Genomic DNA, 18,612 nt, shown 5'->3' on the forward strand with positions numbered 1-18,612 from the left:
TCTTGCTTCTGGAAAGTTTTGCCATTTATTTCTCTCTCAGAGCCATATGTACTCAGAGTCTTCATGGAAAACAAAGATAATAATAAATGCCTTACATTGCCTTCTTAAAAAAAAGTCCTTTTTCCTTACATCACCTTCTAAGTTGACTTACCTTTCTACCTAAAGGTTTGGCATGTTTCACAGTCTTTAACATATAATGTCACATCTGCTCACATGCCACGTGTTCATTTAAACTTTTTAATAAACCTAAAATATAATTAATTATAAGGAATTGGAACCAAAATCTGTAATTTTTACAAAAAGCTGTGTATAACACCAAGTTACAAAAATATTACACAGTTATGCTTCTTTTCTAAAACAACAGGGTCCCTCCAGATAAGACATTTTGCCATGATTTTCTTAGCTGTTTTTAAGTGATCTATTGGGTGAAGCCTCTGACTAACTGCTCATTCTGTTTAGTGGCAGAATATAAACCCTTCAGTAGAGTGCAGTTCAGCTCCTCTAGAGTACTGGGGTGGGTTTTTGCATTTGAATGGATGAATGACTAGTTTTGGAGTAAATGGGACGTCTGATATGAGAAGCTGTGTTCTGCGGGATCAAGGAAACCAAGAACAAAGCATGGGTGTAGCTTAACTTCCTCTTGACAGATACCTTTGGTCAGGGCCCTGCCCAGAGTGTGGCACTGTTTGAACTCAAAGTGCCACACTCTTCAGGGCAACTGAACCAACCTCATCTAGCAGAGTGATCTAAATCCCCTGACTGAGCACAGGAATGCCAGGACTTTGCTCTTCCAGTCACTTGCCCTTACTCAATTCAGCTCAACAAGAATAACACTGAATATTCACTGGGGAGAAGGGGTCTTGTGTCCCCTTGCACTGTGGCTGTGTGAGAGGCAGGGGAGGGGAATTCCTGGCCCAGGCTTGTGGAATCTGTTGCTGCATGGCCACCCTGCATTGGTGCTGTGGGTAACACTGGGCAGAATCAGCTTTGAGGGCAACTCAATGTGAGCAGAACCACCAGGACTTCAGGTGCAGGTGGGGGTTACACGTGGGAGGCCATACCTAACCATTCAGCTAAGGTAAGAGGATGAATGAGCCCTGAATAGATGAGGATTACAGTAGGATGGAGACACCTGAAGATAATGAAACTGCTAAAGATACCTGTGCCATCTTGTTGGGGTTAGTAGGAGGACAGTAAGGAAACCAGTATACAGGAGAGAGGAGAGTCTAGGAGGAAGGGAAAGCTTTGACTTCCTTTGTTTTATGAGTACCACCAGGAGATAATGTAATATTCCTTTACTTTCCCAGTGATCATGAATGGGAGAGAAAAGTAAGAAGTTTTTTTGTAATTATCTTCCCAATTCTTATTTTAAAAATAATATATGTGAGTGTATTAATGCAATGTAGTAATAAACAGGTCTGTAGTAGCTGCATACCATGCAGGAAGACCAAAATCTCACACTCTGAGATTCTGACTCTCTTTATCTAACTCAAATTTTTAATGAGGTGACTGAAAATGGAATTAGGGTTTAGCCTGCTCAGCAACAGAATGAGAAGTAAAGAAAGCAACTCTAGTTTTGTTGTTTATCATTTCTGGGGGGTGAAGGGAGCTAGTGAGGAAGCAGAGCAGATTTGATTTGCATATCTGCTGAAGGAGTGGTGGGCAGAGTGGGAGGACAGTGAAATCTTTTGTATGTTTCTGATGAAGAGAGCTGTGAAAGCTCGAAACCTAATTTCAGTTGATTTGGTCATTATTGTGTGGGGCACAGAATAAAACTAAAATGTTCCATTTTATTGAACAAGGGGCTTTAAGAGACCAATGCAGTATTTAATTAATGCTGTTATGGGTTTATTTGTAATTGCTGCTTTTTTTGTCTTAGTATTCAGTATGAGTACATTGCACAACTTGCATGGTGGTTAATGCTTAAGAAATTCTAAGGAAAGGACTGTGAATGGGATATTTTTATGAAGGGGAACATGAAATTAGTGACAGAAAATTCCTCTATAATTCCTTTTCCTTTATCCCTTTTTTTTTTGTTTGTTTGTTTTGTTTTGTTTTGTTTTGTTTTTAAGGGGTTTGAAGACATTAAAGCAGTAGCTTTTGCATTTTTGTATTTTCTATGCTCATGCCTCATTTAGTCCAGCCCATTTAGATTGGGGCTAATAATACATGAAACATCCCATTTCAGGATCAGTGAGACAAACCCATATTGTCTTTTACAGTGGCAGTAGAAAATGCCAATGGGAGAAAGCAGAAGAGGCCAGCTCCCTACTGTCCACAAGACTAGGTTAAAAGATGTCAGAAGGTAACATACATCAGTACCTGTTCCCTTTAAGGAATTTGTCTTCTCCTTTTCAAGGCTGTGATAGTTTCTCCCTTTTGCCTATTTTAAATTAGTTCTACCACGTGCTCTCTAGTCCTAGCACTGCAAGTTGTAGTCAATTTACTTCTGCATTGACCTTTCCACTACCCTCGTAATTTTGTCAATTTTAGTCCTTTTTCCTTTCTGACTTTTCACTTCCCTTTTAAACAGCTTCAGCCTTTTGAATCCTTCCTTATAAGACTGCTGTGACATCTCCTCAATCATTTTAGTTGCCTTTTTCTGTACCTTGTCTAGCTCCACTAAGTTTTTCTTGGGGACCCAGAAATTTTAAGTTCACAAGATGAGGGGTTTACCCATAATGGTGAAATTATGCTCCTTGTGTTATTTTCAGCACCTTTCTTGTCAATGATCTGCATTTTGCTGGCTTCATTATGGGGGCTTATACTGAACAATGACAATGATTTTTGTTTCCAAGATCACTTTCCTGAGCTGGAATCCTGAGAATCCTGAATTCTGTAGGTGCACTTCAAATTCTTTTTCTCTAGATCCACTGCTTTTCTTTTAATGAATTAGAAATCTTTTCTTTTCCATTCAGTTTTGTGAACAACTTCTTCTGGAGTTCCTCACTGCCTATTGTAACAGCTTGGCATCATTTTTCTATATGAGGAGTTTTTCCCTTTCCAGATCACTGAGGAAAAATATGAATAAATCTGATCCTCATACTAGTCCCTACTAAAATCCACTGCCAATATTTTTCCACTCCCTAGAGGGTTAGCCTTTATTTTTCAGCCTTTATCCATCTTCCAGCAGATAAAAGGTCATTTTTCCTTAATCCTATGACTATGCAAGGTTGGGGTTTTTGCATACCTTTGGCATGTCATCTTGTCAAAGACTTTTTGCAAATTCAAGTGTACTATTCCCTTTGCCCATGTTGCAATTCCAGCAGGCCAGGGATGATAGGACACCCCTTCACTCCAGCCATGCTGACACTTTATCAATGGACACTGTTTATCCATGTATTCAGCAATCCCTCTCCTTCCTACAGACCTGTTCTACCATTTCTCATGAGTCAGACTCAGTTCTAAGTAGCTCCCAGGTTTCCCCTCCAGCACATGCTGTTTTTACAGTTTCTCCTGCAGAACTACAGCCAATGGTTCTGCAGGATTATGTCTCATTTCCTCCTGAACACCTGGGTGAATATCATCTGGTCCTGGTGACTTATTAACATTTAATTCTTCTGATTAGTCTAAATACTTTGGTATGCCTGCTCCAAATCAAACCATCTCATCTGAGCTCAGTTATAAAAGTTATAGATTATGGGAGCCTTACCAAGACTGAAGTGAAGAATCGACTGAGTTTCTTTGTTGTGGCTCTTTTGCTCCCTGTCCTCAGACAGTCCCAACATTTTCCACCCATTTTCCTGCTTGTCTGGACAGGGATGTTTGACATCCAGGAGTAAGATATACAGCACCTTCTGGCATGATCTCTTCTCTCCTGTAAAGGTTTGAGTTTTTGAAAACATTGGTATTATCACCTTGGCTGGGGTCCAAGATAATATTCCTTTCATCCTCTACTTCCCTGTGATGTTCATGATTTTATAGGCATTTCTCATATTGTATCTCAGGGGAACTCCTGGCTGAATAGCCTTGCCTAGAAAGCAAATCCTTTCCTTTCATACACTTGAGCACCCTTATCCTTCTCTGGGCCTTCAGTTGGAGATCTTGGTCTCCTTACCTATTCTCCTTTGCCTCAATTGAACTCTTTTGTGCAGTTTGGGATAATTTTTGTCTGGACTGTAATGTACAAAGCTGAACATCCTGCAACCTTGTTTGTTTTCCTGCAAATAAATCCTTCAAACTTGTTTAGTTTCTTTTCCAGACCTCTAAGTTTGTAACAGACCCTGGCATGGGCATTTTAAACTCTTTTAAATCATACATACCTGTCCTCAGTCCACATTCAAAAAGCATCCCATATTTTCATTTGGGTTTTCTGGGACTGAAAAACATGCATGCACACATGGAACAGCACCCATCATGGTTATTCATGCACACTTAAACTTAGAGCTGAACTAAGTTAGATGTTCACTATCTGTCAGGAGACAAGCTTGTCAGAAAGCTAATTCTGAAAATGAAAGGGTGCAATTTTTCATTGGATTAAGAAACTTAATCATAATCCAAGCATATCATGGTGCGAGGCATGCTAGAGCAAGAGAGTTATGCAATGCCAGCCTGGGAAGAAAGGGCATGAACAGCCTCTGGAGGCAATGAGCCATGGCCAGACTACACCTGGCCTGCACACTGACTCACTACAGGTGGGACACAAGCACTCACAGACTGATTGCAGGGTTGAGCTGGATGAATGCTGAAGCCTGGTGCAATTTGGACAAGCTGGCTTTACTGCACACTTGCACAGCAACTGTGTTGGGTGTTTGTGTCCTGGTGCTGGCAGCAGGGGGCTGTGAGGATGCCTTTGTGAGAAGAAACCAAGACCTGTCCCTGCATTGGGCAGAGACAGCTCCAAATTGTTCCAAAACTGAGGCACCACACAACATACAGCTGAGTCCGTTCACCATGCTGGTGGCACCTCTACAAAAACATATTTAAAAAGGAGTTAGAATCCCGCAGAGCAGCAGAGAGAGAAAGGATTGAGAAAATGTGAGAGAAACAGCCCTGGAGACACCTGGCTCATAAAAGGAGAGGAAGGAGGTGCAGGGACTCCCCTACAGCCCATAGAATAAAATGGAGGAGATATTCTCTGTGCAGACTGTGGAGTTCCCTATGCCACAGCTCCTGGATGCACCCTTGAAGAAACATGCAGCTCATGGAGAGCCCACATAGGAGCAGGAAGGAGCTGCAGCACCCAAGATGGAGCAGTCTGGTTTTGAAGGACTATACCCTAGCGGGAAGACTCTGGCTGGAGCAGCAGGAAAGTGTGAGGAGGAAGAAGGAGAAGAGAGAAGCAGTCCTGCAAGACTGCAACCCCCCGTTCTCCATCTTCTTCATCCACCTGTCCCACTTGGGTAGGAGGAAGCAGAAGAGTTAGAAGATTGGGAAAAAAGGATTGAAGTTGAAGCTGGGAAAAAGGTCTGGAGTGGGGGGGAAGGTGCTTTGGTTTTGTCTTTCTTTCTCATTACCTTACTTTTCTTCTTTCTTTTTTTATAGGTAATATATTAAATCAATTGTCTCCAAATCAAGACTGTTTTGCCTATGACAGTGACTACAAGAGATCTCCTTGTCTTTATCCATGAGCTTTCTCACATTTTTTCCTTCTGTCATATTGAGGAGAGAGAGTAAAAGAGCACCTGGGTAGGTGTCTGGCAGCCAGACAAGGTCAAGTATTCAGTTGCAGTTATGATATTCCATTAATTTAGTTGATAAAAAGTTCAAAATGAGCTGGCAATGCCCAGAAGGGCTCTTGTACCCTGGGGTGCATCAAAGGAAGTGTGACCAGCAGATCAGGAGAGGTGATTCTCCCACTCCAGCAACCTGGTCTAGTAGAAGGTGTGCCTTCCTAATGCAGAGGGGTTGAAACTAGATGGTCTTTAATGATCACTTCCAACCCAAACCATTCCATGATTCTGTGATTTCTCAGTGCTTCCCAGTGTAGGATCTAGTCACATTTTTAGAAAACTGACAATCATCAAAAAATATGGTGTAAGAAGCACAGAAAAATGCAGCAAGAAATTATAATAAATGTAGAGTTGGTCAGTCTGTACCATATAATAAACAAGATTTTATTTAGAAAAGAAGGTGATATAAATTATCATCCCTGGTCATGGACATGGGAACTGCCAGCGGCAGCACTGTGCACTGCCTCTCTCTTCCCACTCCTAACATTCACAGCTGCAGTCAGATTCATCTGCTGGGGCACCATCCTGCAGCAGTGATGGACAGGTTTCCCTGGGGAGAACCAGGAATGGGCTGGCAAGTTCCTAGGGGTCTGCATCTAGTAGATGGACACGGGAGCCCTGGGATATCCTTGTTCCTGCATGTGGATGCAAAGGCTCCTCTGCGGGTGTTCAGAGGAGAGTGTATCAGAAATAGTCCACATGACCCTGATAACACAGAGTAGGAATGTTTGAGAAAGAAGTGGGGGTTTCTTGACCTTACAGAGTTCTTTATTCAAGCAATAACTTTATTATTGCATAGTTTGCAGAAACTTTGGACTCAGTCCAAACATCTGGCATTTTTCCAGCAGGAGGGTTTGTTGTAATCGTACTTTCCTTGTAGATGTGGGTATGGTAGGGGTGTGTTAGTTATAAGTCTGTGCTGTTTCCCTCTCTTCCTAATTTTCTGTGTGCAGCTGTAGTAAGAACAATAACAAGCTCCTTGAAAAGCTGCAGTTAGGTAGGGACATTCTCTTCACATTTCTGCAGAGTCTGTTCTTTGGTTCAGTTACTACAGGACACAGGCTTAAAAATACATAACAATACAATGACTGCAAAGCATCGTTTCAAACAAACAAACAAACGAAAGAATGATTTAGCTCTGTGAAACTACTGTGTTTAGGACAAAAGAGCTAACAACAATGATATGAAACTGCAAGTGCTGCATCTCATTGTTCAGGTGAAATGCCAAAAATCCTTACAGCCATCCAGAGATCCTGTTGCACTCACTGAAGATGGTGAAAAGACTTCCATGCATTTCAATATGAAGGGCATTAGACTTGGCCATGTCAAATATGACAGGTAATTATCACACCATGTGAAAAAATGAATTTGCAGCCTACTATCCTGTAGCATTAAAAAAAAAAAGCACAGTGCTTTGAAAATTTTAATTGCTTCTTTTCTTTTTACTCATTTGAACAGCTGACTATGCAGCAGTTACTGTAAGATTATTTTAATTGACAATTCCTGTTTCACTAACACTGAGGATCAGTGCAACTGCAGTATTCTGCTGATCATGCTCTCTCTGGAAACCTGTTTCAAATTAGCTTCCTTCTTTCTCACACAACCACTAAAAAGAATGAGACAGCAAATCCCAGCATTTATATGCCTGTAATATGTCCCAGTGAGGGCTCCCCATTCAATCTCAGACTGTTCTTCCTTTGTGTAAGTGTTTTGATCTCATGTTTCACTTTAAGTAAATGGCAAAATATTCCAGGTACACAAAGGGAATGGATGATACTCTGGGAAAAATCTGGAGCCCAAAAGAGTGGAGACTATAGGCTGCTTCCTTTAAAGACATGGATAGACGTGCATTGGGTAAGCCAGGGAAAAGCAGGATGGCAAGTGATGACCTTAAGGCTTCATGGTTGACTGCTTTTCTGAGGAACAGAACCTTCCTCAACCACGGACTGCTGTTATGATTCTAGACATTTTTTACATTTAACCTGCTGTCTTAGCCAATAAGTGCTCTGAAAATTTAGGGCCCTGATATAATTTTTTTAATAGAAATTGGAATACATTGTGTATTGATAATTTTGATTTTCAGTTCTCTGCCTCTGCTCTGGAATAATGATACCACATAATGTAATAGTCACAGTAATTAATGGAGGTAACTATAATAATGCTTTTGATTTACTTAGCTTATTCTGTTAACAGCAATTGTGAAAACTCTGCAATTTCTTTTTAATCCAAACCATGGTCTGAGGTGGGGAAATACCAAAAAATGTAGGTAGAGTTTCAAATTATTAAAGACAATCACAATGTCTGTACACTGATAGAGCAAATTGCACAGAGATCCTCAATTCTGTCCTCCTATAGGTTCCAAATATGAATGTCATTTTTTTTCTTTTTTTTAATTATCCAATTCTAGACCTGATATTTACCTTTCATTCCTAGTGCTCATTCAATCACTTGAAGCTCTGGAAAAGCAGATAGTAATAATAAGATGCTATGCTAAAAAGAAACACAAGTTTGGCAGTTTTTTTCTGACACCAAGATATGTATGTTAGTTATTACAGTGTTTTTCCTATTACTTTTTTCCATCCTCCCAATGCTTTTCTGCCATTCAGATTACTGATCTGCTACTTCCTAATTCCTTTCTAGCTTCCAAAGACTCTCAATGAACTTACACACAGCAGTGGTTTTTTTTTGCTTTACTGCAGAAAATAGGGTGCTTTGCTTGCAGAGCTAAGAACATTCTTCTCTTAAAGAGATTTAAAATGCAGTCAATCTTTGTCAAGCATAGCAAATGGTGCTTTCCCAACTCTAATTAACTCCTGTATCAGATTCTTCTCTCATTTAGCCATGTTTCTCAACAATTATAGGCCCTAAGCATCTAAAATTTAAGAAATAAAATACTGAAAACACGGTAAAAATGCTGTACAATCTACCCAGCTAATCCTAGCAGCCATGCCTGAAGTCCCCTGGGATGGCACCAGAAGCTGAAGGAGCTCTGCCTGTTAGGATCCACAGTTGCAGAGGATGCAGAGTCCTGCCAAGTTTCTGTCCCACAATGTGCTGCAAGGAAGGATCCTACCTGCACAATTACTGATCTGCTGCTGTGCCTGCACCTTTGCTGCCCTTGTGTCACGCTGCACTAAAGGCATCTGAAAGGCTTCAGTCTGAAAGAGGCAGGTAGTGAAATTTTACATGAGAAACCTTCGTTTTGGACTTCCTTTGGGACTGGTAACTCATGAAAACATAATGTTATTCTAAGATAATCAGATTCAAAATATTCTTGAAAAATGAGCATTTTTATGTAATACTGCTAATCCCCTCATCCTGAGCAGTTAGCCAAAATTGGTGGAGTTACAAGTTACTCTTTGTAGAAGCAAAAGGGGTTGGCAGTGTGTTTCTTTGTTATTGTTCTCATTATTTCCAAACAGGCATCAAGCCCATATCTTTGCATTGAGGAAAAGGAAAGAAATAAAAATGGGTTATTCATTAATTTTGAGTTTTCCTTTGGTCTACACACCCCCCTAAACCCCATTCATTTCTTGCTAGCTGAAGTCATGCCCTAGAGCTGGAATCAACCTTTGGCCTCTCTCAAATTCGCTGTTCCACTGTGTTCCTCCTTCTCTTGAAAGACCACAGCTCTACCAATCTGTCTTCTCTTGATAGCACTCACATGAGGTCCTTCTGCTTTCTGCAGTCAGATTTTTGCATTCCAATAAATAAAAGTGATGACAGACAACCTGGTTTTGACTGAGAGTTGACAGAGATAAATCCCCACATCACATAAATTAGCATAAGCTATCTAAAAATTTCAAAATATGATATGACAAACTTGCTTGCATTTATCTTACAGTAAATGTAGGAATCATAGCACCAAAAATAAAATTTGCTAGCATGGAGGTTTCACTTTTATCATAGTCATTAGATCATAAAGACACCTCCGTTCCCAAATAACATTACTTTTAAGTTGCAGTATCACAGAAGTAACTATTTTTAAAAGACAGTCAAGTAAAAAAAAAAAAAATCAGAGTAATTAGGCAAGCAGCTGTGTCTGAGATGAGAGATTCAATTAGAAAATTAATTATGCAGAGCTTGTTTATACTGATATGAATAAAAAGGATTCAATCCAACCTTGGAAGCCTGTGACTTTTGTTAACATTCCTATCAAGACAGCTTCGAGAATAAAGGCTTTCTCTCAGCAAACAAAATCTTTTCTGAGTAATTATTGTCACACTTCAGGTAGTGGAGCTGGTAAGCCATGAGACTGCATGCCAAGTGACTGACTGATAGAGATATAGAAGTAGCCTTCAGAAATGCTCTGCTGGGAGTGCTGCTTGATTTTGAAATCAATTAAGGAGCAGTAATTAAGAGCAAGAACAGGATTTTTTTTTTTTTTTTTTTTTTTTTTTAGTTATCTGAGAAGGTGAAATGGTATCAGAAGACATCCCTTTTTACTCTTCTGCCTGTGAAATTACAGTCCCACTATTTGTTATCTCTTGAGAAAGTGATCAGCTCTGGTCTAGCAGGCCAGAATTGGGCACCCCTGCTAGTACACCTTCTGCAACCACAGAAGGGTACAGAACAAAAAGAAAAAAATGCCCTTTTCAAGTGTAACAGTGCAAATATTGTCGTGGGTGTTACAAAATTTGGATGGCCACCTGCACATCATTCCATCTCAGCCATTTTAGCCTCCTAACTGAAGTGCCTGTTGCTTAGGGTCTTATTTTACAGCAAGAGGGAGAAATGTGTCTAAAGAGTGATTCAGCCAAGCCAACTGCAAGCCTATTTCTATTTATTGATTCGAGAATGTTTGTTGGACAACTCATTTAAGTGTCCAAAGCTTTTTTTGAGCACATTTATTATTTCCAGAACTGTCAAAGGGCTGATGGAACTTCATATTATTCATACAGATAGATGAGTGCTTTGTAAGTACATTGAGCCCTCAAATAATCAGGTCACACACCTCTTGTTATTTTGCATAGCAGCACTTTTCCAGGGACATAGGACAACCTATTCTTGGTCCTGAAGCAATATTACAAACAAAAATTATTACATTATATTATGTTAATATTATGAAAGACAGATTGACTGCAGATTTGCTATTCTATGCTATTTCATCCAGTCCCATAATATTAAGCATTACTCTTTTAGATGATGCAAATCTGTGTTAGTTATTTTGCCAGGAAAGTCATATACCCAGAAATTTCAGATGCATGTAAAATACTGACATTTTACTTTAAACTAAAGACAGAAACTGCTGTGTAAGATCAGTTATCTAAAATTTACTCCAGTGTCATGCATTGTACTGAACATTTAGAAAGTGGCTTGATATTTTCTGGCCATCTGTACATGACCAAAAGCACCACTGGTACAAGAAGGTTCAACTCTGATTGCTTCCTAAGCATTCCATTCATTTGCTTGCAGAATAGTAAATGTAGGCAAGAAATTTCAAAGGGTTAAGAGACCATCAGCAAAGCAGGATATGAACACCTGTTGTCTCATTGCCCTATTATATATGAAAAATGACTATTTTCCATAATAGAGTTATTATACTCCATGATATGTTTATAACTTACTGTGCATAAAGAATTGCCCCTAAGAAGTCCTTCTTCATTTGTAATTGCCGTTCAATATAATCTCAGGTATCATAATACCTCCCTCTATTTCAAGGGACAAATTCAAGAGTTGAGGTACTTACTGTGGAAACAAGGTCTTCTTTATTCTGAACTTTTTGTAATTTTCTTTCTATGGACTTTGTGGCACAGAAACCTTTTGCACACCTGAAGATTTCCTGGTTGTTCACCATGGCTCTCTTGGCAGGCTAACAGCCTTAACCACTCTAGTTACTAAGATAATGAGTTAGGAGGCAACACTGCAGTTACAGTAAATCATTGCATTTACACAGAACTTCACATCAACTTTGGTGTAAAACAAGAAGGGCAGGCCACAATCTAAAACTTTCTGTGGTGTCTGTACATGAAAGAACACACAAAGAGAACACGCTCACCCAAAAGCAATCCAAACTCTTCCAAAGAGCAATGGAGAGATGGATAAATTACCTATTGACTCACACAGGCTGCTTTGTGACTGTGGCCATTATCAGTGACACACTGCACAGTCAGGGGCAAGGCAGAATTGATTGCTTGGTCCTTCCCAGTACATTGAACATAGGTCTAAATGTCTAATAAAAGCATCTCATACACCATCAAATTTTGGGTCTCTTCTTGGGGAATTAAATTAGGCATCTAGCTGCTAAAAATCACTATGGCTCAGAAACAGTGCTAATAAAGTACAGAAATATACCCATAGAAACAGGAATAGATATGGCAATGCTACTTCAAGATGAAGTTAAATCCCTCTTTGTTATCTGAATCTCTGCTCATCTGAGTCAAGTAAGGCTCATAGTGACTGAAACAGGTTGTAATACAGTCTGCTGGAATTAGTTCTGCAAAATAAGTTACATGGATTTCATCCAGCTTCCAAGAGAGACATGTCTTCATCCCAAAATAAATCATCACTGCTTCTGCCACTAACAAGCATCTGTGCTGGGATTTTCAACAGAAGAGCTGAAGGCACTGCCAGCAGTTAGGGAATGGAATCTTTACTCCTCCTTAGGGCTGTCGTTTGGGACAGGCACAAGACAGGAGCAGTAGTAGGGAGCAAAGAGTGCCTGCATGTGCTGCCTGAGAGCCTGCAGCTCCCCACTAACTCTGCCTTGTGGCCATCACCTCTCCTTCCACAGCTTTCACCTCTCAGGTACTTTGAGCAATGTGTGTGTGTTGTGCTTGCCTCATGTTTTTTAAAGCACCAAAGCATTCCTTGCCTTTTTCTTTCAAATGGATTAAAAAATGAGGCGAACCTAGTAAATGATTTACCAGGACATATAAAAAAGCTATTCTTGCTGCCACTACTGTCACTGGGCACAAAATCAGGTTCCTGAGACTTGTTTCAGGAATGGTTGACTTCCATCTGGGGTGAACAGGGTTTTTCTAATTAATGACTTGTTGGTGTGAAATGTTTAATAGATCTGATATTCTGTATGTAATTATTTTGAAGGAAGAATTAGAGTATAAATTCCTTAGTATATTCTAGGTATGCATGCAGGTACCCTATTCTACTATTTAAATACAACAATAGCAAGTATGTAATGCTGTCATTATTTGTGATCAGTGTATTGTTCATCCACTTTTTGTGCTTTTGTGTTTTCATTCAAGATTATTAAGTCCTTTTAAACATAATTAAAGTCCTTTTAATCAGCTTTTAAATTGGTATTTCTGCCACCCTTACTAGGAGAATTCACATGATCTTAATTCAAGGGATTGAATATACTGAATAGAAAATCATTAACTGCTGTCCTCAGAAACAGCTAGAGCCAGACTTGTGTTAGCCTTCTCTGAGAAGCAGTCTCTGCCAAGCTTCCTCTTCAGCAGGTTAGAGCATTCCTATCCCAAAACCTAGGTGTAACTTGGCCTTGCTACAATCAAAATTTAAATGTTCCCATATGCTGCAGTAAAATATGGATAGACAAGTGCAGTGTAGAGCAAATACATAATAAAAAAGAGCTGAAGATTCTTAGGCAATTTACTTAATTTATCATAAAACTTATTATTTCCATGGAAAAAAATAGCCCTTTAATACAAGAACTAGAGGAATGATTCTTAATTTGCCAAGTTTCATTTGGTTGTCAGGGTAAAATTCCTACAGAGGCTTTGAACAGCACCAGCTTTTAACTGTCAAAAGCAAAATAACTGAGATGTTTCCTAGTGTTGTAGTATCACTGCAAAAAAAATATACTGATGTCCTGTATGAAGGACAAAAGTTTTGGTATCTTTGTGAAGTTCTCCATCTTTTCACCCATTTGCCTTTCTTAGACCAACATCTAAAGTTCAAAAAGTGTGTTTTACAAACACAAGGAGTGTTTTACATATAATCTGAAAAAAAAACCTAAACCAAATCAGTCTGTGAATGAAATGCATTTATTTTGGTGAGTCTACAAACTTTTGACCCCACAGAAAAATATGCATAAAAAAAAAAAAATCTTCTCTCAGAGATAAAAAAATTTGACAGCTTTATAATATTTATTTTATCTATATCCTCATCCTTATTTTTACAGTATCAACCTTGTGTTCTCAAAACCAGGTTTCATTTTCACAGATGCTTGTAACGTATACCATTTCCAGCAGTTAAATATTTAATAAGAAATGTCAAGGCTACAGTGTCAATGCTGTAACCTGCTACCATCATATTAATATTCCTTTCATCAAGCAACAGTTGCAAAAAATAATTAGGTTTTTTTCCAAGGTCTTAGATTGAGGATCTAAAAGGCACAGTGCAATTTAATCTAATTTATTTTTTAATCTGTAGTTTAAGTGAAAACTGAGACAGTTATCTCTCACATGGCAATGTTTACATCACAATAATCATCAGGGCTGACAGGTTCAGTTTTGCCTCTGCTGGGGATCAGAACAGCTTACAAGCTCTTCATCCTGACTGGAGTAGTTTGGCAAACCAAAGTGGAAAAGTCTGTATCTGCTTAGACTTTCATACCTCAAACCACTGCAGTTCAGGTTGAACTGATATTACTTCATAGTTTTCTTTATCAGTCCAGTGGGCAAAATCATATGGTATTTCCTGGTGTTGCAACAGCTATTTCTTGTAACAGAAGTTATCTCCAACAACAAGTGTGTGTCAGTAAAAAGGAAGAAGTAAGGGGCAGTAATTTTGTTAGTTTCTGGAAAGACTCTCTGATGGACTTTTTACAAGGACAAGAAGTGATAGGACTAGACAGAGTGGCTTTACACTGAAAGAGAGAAGGTTTAGATTAGATATTAGGAAGAATTCCTTTACTCAGAGTGGTGAGATACTGGAACAGGTTATCCAGACAAGTCTTGCATGTCCAATTGCTGCAATTTGTCAAGGCCAAGTTGAACAGGACTTTGAGCCTGGTCTAGTGGAGGGTGTCCCTGCCAGTGACAGGGTTAGAGCTGGATGAATTTTAAAGGCCTCTCTCAATCCAAACCATTCCATGATTCTACTGTTGCTCACCTTACTCAAAACTAGCCCTTCTACACAATGGAAATGATTACAGAAATATACCTTACCATGCTTATTTATATGTGTGCAGCCTGCTCAGACTCAGGAAGCTCTGTGGGCAGGTTTGGTGGTTTGCTTGCCTATGAAGAAAACAAAATTATTTTTTAGCAGCTACTGCCTCACTAGCTGTTTCTTCATTCCTTTCAGCATTGAAGCCTAAAGTTTTGGTTTTGCCTGATATACAAGATTTACATTTTGTTCCTTGCTTTGTGTTGTGTGAGAGAGCTCTCAAAGCATTGTGATAAAACGACAGCATTGTGTCCTTACAGGAAGTCAGGAAAGTTTCCCACACATCAAGCATGTAAGGCAGATAGCCACAGGGCTGTCTCTTCATATGACACCTTATCTATTCTGATCATGTGGCAAATGCCCATCTTGGTCACAGAGGTTTGAGGGGGAGGTCATGCTGTACTACCTCAGGTCTTAAAGAAGTAACAATTCACGGATAGCCATTTATTCTGGATTGTGATTGTGAAGTTTTACTTAGGTTTTACCAGGGTATGAGACTGAGATGAGAATATTTGTTTTCTTCCTTAGTGATGAGCACCCTGACCCTCTGATTTCAAACTATCTTGTAGTCTTTGGGAAAGGTTCTACATTGCCTGAAACCAGAGATATTGCAGGCATATGTTGAGCAGCACGTCATTCTGCTGGTGAACTCAATGGAGTCAGAGGCAGACTGTCATCTGTTCAACCCTGCCTACCCCTGCAATCTTCTTTCAGACTGACATGGATCATATGTGTTTGCATATGCATGGAGCCTGATGTACCCCAGACACAACAGAGCTTGTGCAGACTGAACTTCAAGTTGCACAGTGGCTCCCATATGCTATAAACCTTTCAGGCTGTGCCTGCACACTACAGCACAAGTAAGCACTAGAGAAGTGACTGGATGTCCTGGATTTGTGGACATGCAGACACTGAGCGACTTAGAAATCCTTGACAAAGGCAAACCCCCAGTAGTTCAGAAGGCGATTCCTGAAAGCAGTAACCAGCTGCTGAACTTGGTAAAGCAAGAGTGTGCAATGCCTGGCAGAGCTGTGCTGCAGACTAGTTTTTTTCATGGTCCCATGGTAATGCCAGACTGCAGGGCAATCGGGAAATGATGACCTCTTACATTACAACCAAACCAATTTAGATTCTTGGATATTTTCAGAGAGCTTGGAAACTGTTTAAACATTATGTACACTAAATGGAGAATAGCAAGTCTGAGGGGAGGTATTGGACTGGAAACCCATGTAAGAAATGATGATAGGATCACTTTCACTGATATCTCTGACTCATCTGGGTGGGGTTCTCCACTCTGTGCCAAATTGATCTGAACTTAACTTTATACCTATTAAATGCCTTTTCAGCTGTTTTTTTCTGACTGACCAGGTAGTCAACTGAGTGAAGCAGTTGTCTCAGGAAAAATAACTCCCTGTCTTGCTCTTGAACCCAATATTTCCTTTTTCTATCCTGGAGAAGTTTGAAGTTCTAAGACTGAAAAATCCTAAGTTCCCAAGCACGGCAACATACAGAGAAATGAGACCTATCAAAGCAAGCCAAGAAAAATAGTTGCAGGAGCCTAAAGATACATAGATTTCAGATTAAGTAAAAACCACACAGAGGTTTTGCTTAACAAAAAACCTGGAGTTTTATTTAAAAGCAGGTCATTAAATACAAATGTTACAACAGAGCGCATGAAAATGTATCCACAGAGGGACTGATTCAGCTTAGTCAGATAGAGGAAAATTTGAGACATGGTATTTTGGAAAGAAAATCAAGAAATAAGATCACCCTTGAGGCAAGAAACTTGAGTGTAGGTTAACCTAAGAATGCTGTAACAGAGAGAAAAGCCTCAGTTTTGAGGTAGGCTCAGACACCAGCCTTTCATCTGCCTCCCAGTCACTCTGTGTTTTCTATCTATGGCATAGCAGTTGTTATCCCATAACATGACTGGATGTTTGATTAAGCAAGAAATAAAGTGTTATCACCACATAACAGATAATTTGATATTAGATACAACTCTGCCAGCAGCTCTTGCTCACATTTGTCAAAATTTTGCCTCATGTGGTTCATAGAGTTGTGTCCATACAAGGTGTTGGCCAATAAAGGCAACAGGATGTTTGCCATGATTTCCAAGGAGTCAAGGTCTCCCCCCATACTGATCACGTGGCAGTGCATACAGCATGACAGAGAAAGTGAGGATACTTTAAACCTCATTTAATATCTGCAAGGAGTATTAAGTAACTAGTCAATGGTGAATGCACTCAATGCCTTTTCTTGGGCAACACATATCAATCCTTCAAAAGGCACACTCTTTTGCATAGTTTGGTTTCTGAAACGCTCATACTTCTCTATTTTCATCATGTGACTGGTAGATTTAGCACTGTTTTACAATCTCCTAAATGGGCAGATTAAAACTATGTGCTTAAATGCTGTTCCACTGAAATGGAAACAAAAACTTTCCTGGATGTTGCATAATACTGGGATTTCATTCTGCCTCAGAGGCATTATCTGAACATACTGTGTCCATCAGTTGTAACTGTTGACTGGAAGACAGTCAGATTTTTATTACCTTCAGCAAATATTTACATTCTACAAATGCATAAGAGCCATTATTATTTCCACTAGGAATCTAGAACCAGTATTTTCCTTAACAGATGGTCAATGGTCCCTTTAGCTCTGTATTTGACAATAGCTAATTTTATATATTTGCAGAAAAAAGGTCAGGAAAAACCATGAACAGAACATATTTTTTCATGATATAGCCTACCATAATATCATGGTTATTTGACATAAAGGAACTTCCAGGGTCTTGGTTTCAGTTAGACAATTGTTGAATGTTAATCAAATAAAATTTAATAAAATACAGTTTGATTGACTCACAGAAATATGGAGGTTGACTGGTCCATTCTCACTCAAAGGAGGACTATAACTTGTTTTACCTTTAAGCCCTCCCTCATTATACAGGTTAAAACAGCAAATGTATTATTCTCTCAGCTTTTTCTTCAGGCTGGACAAACTCCCTGACACGCTCCTACCCCATCACCATGTTAGTGGCTCATACTCAACTTCACATTCACTGTGACCTCCACCATGAGCTCTCATCAGTGCTGCTGAATTAACTCAGCCAGTTAATTCTCAGTGTATGGGGTAATCCTGCTCCAGGTGCAGAACTTTGCATCTCTGCTCTTACAACTGTACTAAGTTTCTGTTAGCCCAATCACCAAGTTTCCAAAAGTCATCCTGGACTGTATCTCTACTCTTTGGCAGGCTACCCATTACCCAGATTTAGTGGATTGTTAGTAGGTTTCATCACATTAAGTAATTATAATTGAATATTGACATTGTGCGTCACAAAAGGGATATTGGAGCTTTTCTCAAAGCATTTCAGTGTGAGAATACCAAACAACTGTGAAACATATAAAGATCAAGTAGCCTTTTTTTGAAAATTCTGCTATGGCTTTGGAGTCACTGCCATCTCCATAGCTGTTTTCTACTCTCCTGTTTGTGTAGATCACCAAGTCAAAGTAGCATCAGTACACAGGTCGTGTTGCCATGTTAGGCTAAGTTTGAGACAGGAGCAACTGCATCCCATAGGACTGGAGAAGAAACAGACATATATTCACTCTGTGAGCTGAGCTGGAAGGGCTGTAAGTCCCTTGACTGCAAGACTAGCATGTGGGAAGTGAAAAGTATAAAGAACAGGCCATGAAGTTGTTATTTTCATTGGCTGAAGACAGAATTGGATGATCATCTAAGGCACAAAAGAAGGCATTTAATTTTAACTAAGACTATTAACAGAAAATGCTGGACTTTGAATTAGTAAATTAGATTTTTTTTTTGTGGTTCTAAAAAACCAGTAACATTT

This window comes from Serinus canaria, chromosome 1A, assembly GCF_022539315.1.
Source record: "Serinus canaria isolate serCan28SL12 chromosome 1A, serCan2020, whole genome shotgun sequence".
Taxonomy (NCBI): Eukaryota; Metazoa; Chordata; class Aves; order Passeriformes; family Fringillidae; genus Serinus; species Serinus canaria.